This window comes from Carlito syrichta, unplaced genomic scaffold (genome assembly GCF_000164805.1).
Source record: "Carlito syrichta isolate Samal-C Ts95f unplaced genomic scaffold, Tarsius_syrichta-2.0.1 Scaffold315608, whole genome shotgun sequence".
NCBI classification, from domain to species: Eukaryota; Metazoa; Chordata; class Mammalia; order Primates; family Tarsiidae; genus Carlito; species Carlito syrichta.
This window is the reverse complement of record NW_007259704.1, coordinates 56,329-59,214: the sequence shown is the minus strand read 5'-3', so window position 1 is coordinate 59,214 and position 2,886 is coordinate 56,329.

Below are 2,886 nucleotides of genomic sequence, written 5' to 3'. Positions count from 1 at the left end.
TCTGTTGCAGAAAACCAAAATTTTGCTCTATAAAAGCATTATTTTTTCTTTATTTGGCAAGTGTCTATTTTTTGAGCATTTTGACTGAAGCCCTTTATATATGGGTATCGGTAGGAAGGAAAAACATACATTGTAATTGACCTGAGACTGAATTTTATAAGAAACATGACTAATAGCAAGTGTTCAAATAGTGTTTTCTTGATAGACTGAGGATGGTATTAGAATTCTCAGTTGTTATATCATTTAAGATTAGTCTATAATTTTAGCTTACAAAATTTTTTTATGCCATCACCCCTTTGTGAGAATGTATATCCAGATGTTATGTTCTATTAGAGCATAAGTTCTTTAGTAAATTCTATGTTTCTATTGTATGGTATCACAGTCAATTAATAGGATGGTGATTCAATTTAGAGTAATTCTACAAGTATATAATATAGGGACATTTTACAAATTAAATAATTAGGCCAAGAATAAAAATCTTATTAATTTTAAATAAAATTAATTTTACAATATTTATATAAGGAAGTGCATTTCTTCAAAATGTTAGCTCTCACAGTTTTAATTGTTATGTCTGATGACGCTCAGGAATATTTTTGAGATAAGTAAAATGTCTTTTAAAATTTGTTTTTTATAATTTCAACTAAATATCTGAAATAAATTGCTAAAACATATTGTGGATCGTCAGGAGACCACTTATAACCAAGTACTAAAATAGCATTTGACAGTTAGCATTCAGTGTTTGCTTTGGCTGATCTTCTTAATCTCTACTCTACTGACACTTTAGACTAGATGATTCTTTGTTGTGACAGAATCTATTTGTCCTTGCATTGCAGGATGTTTAGCAGAATCCCTGGCCTCTATCTTCTAGATGCTGGTACTTCTCTTCCTAGTTGTGACCATAAAAAATGTCTCCAGATATTGCCATGTGTCCTTTGAAGGACAAAATTACCCCCTTGGAGAAGATCTGTGTATTGTTACTAGAATGTGTTTCATCTAAGGGGTATTTTAAATGTGGGATAATGTAAAAAGAACAAAGAACATAATACATAAATGATGCATTTTATGCTAAGCAAGGGTCAGTTTACATCACAGTGCACTGCACAGTTGAAAGTTTTCAATAGCTTTAATAGAGAAAAATCTTAGAACACTTGATCCATCAGATATCACAAGATAGCATGTGTTCTGAACTAAGATGAAAAACCTGTGTTAATTATTATATTTATATATGGTTGCAGCATAATAGAATTATCTATTATACTAAATTAATGTTGTTAGTTTGAATTTTATGGCTTTTATAATTTTGTTTGTATGTTTTGGTAAATTATTTTTGGTTTCAGAATTAAAGTTCTAAGCATAAGCTCTAAGCATAAGGAGTTTATATTTAGTGTTGTATTTATACACATTTAACAAACAATAATAAAATAATTTGTCAACACCAGAAAGCTTCAAAAATAAATTTTTTCCATTGAAAAAATTAGTACATTTCTGAAAGTTGAGAAACGCTGACTTTAGGGTGCTTGAAGCTGGGTAGTGGAAGGCGTAGCAGGTCAACAGGAAGGGACGTCAGTGAGAAGTATGAGGAAAACTCCAGATTTAGATGCTAGACTTCTACTACAACATTTTAATTTGTGCCACTATATAAGAAATAAAAATCAACATTGTTTTAACTGAGTTATTGTATATATTTCCCTTTGATTAAAAAATTAGTTTGTAAGCACATTTTTGCCTGCACAAACTACCATGTGAAAATCATGCTTATCTAAGCAAGACAATGCCAATTATACTTCCAACTGACAACGTAGGAATTTGAGATAGAATGAGATAAATTCCCAGATGATTTTCACAATTTACTATGCTGCATTGTATAAATAATTATGATTTTTTTGTGATTTTAGAGCAAGTGGAACAGCCTCACAGGTTGCAAAGCATACTCCCTTTTCTTGTTATGTTCCCAATCATATAAGCTGTTGTTTCCTTATGCCTTTTTGGGACTGATCTGCTAAAAAAAATTTTGTGCCTTTATTGCCCTACATATTAAAGGTGTTGGAAGACCCTCCCCTTCTAGACATACTTCTGAATGATGCTTCTTTTTCTCTTTTTCTGTTTTCCAGGAAGATGTTTTGGAGTGGTGGTCAGTGACATAAAAGAGCATAATTAATCATAATTGGTTATGGTTTCAATGGTTGAAGTGAAAGAGCTGGAAACTGTTTCCCTCTATCTCCAGGATAGGGAGACCCACAGAATTACTTATTTATCCAACCGCGGGATGGCTGGAAATGATGACTGCTCTGGGCTGCAGGGCAAATGAATACCTGTGGAGAAGTGTTAGGGATTGGATGGCATTTTCTAGCTTTCTGGGAGGAATGAATTTTTTTTTAAACCTGAGTACCATGGAGGTGACTGGCTTCTCTATATCCTACCCTTCATCCAACAATGGACTGGACATCCTCATTTCCACAGAGAAAACAAGACCAGAGCCTTAGTTTTTATATAAGTTCTAGTGAAGCAACACTGCTTTTGGATATGAAAGAAAAAAATAGCACTGAAAGAGAGAGAAAGGGATTTCTGAGGAAAGACTTTGAAGAGCATCTACAGTACATTGGGAACCTTGTTTTCCTCTTTTCCCTTTAAGTGGAAGTGGGATTTTCAGATATTTCATTAAGTCTCCATTAAGTTTGGGACTATATGAAAATTTGGGGTCATACTGCATGTCTAAGAAGGTACAATGCAAATCCAAACAATAGAGTACATCATTAGGATGACCCTCTGTTACATCATTAGGTGACCCTCTGTTAATTAGGATCATCCCTTTCTTCAAAAATGTACATGATTTTAGATATAACCTTTTGGAAAGAAACATTATTTGGTACTTCATGTGACATAAAT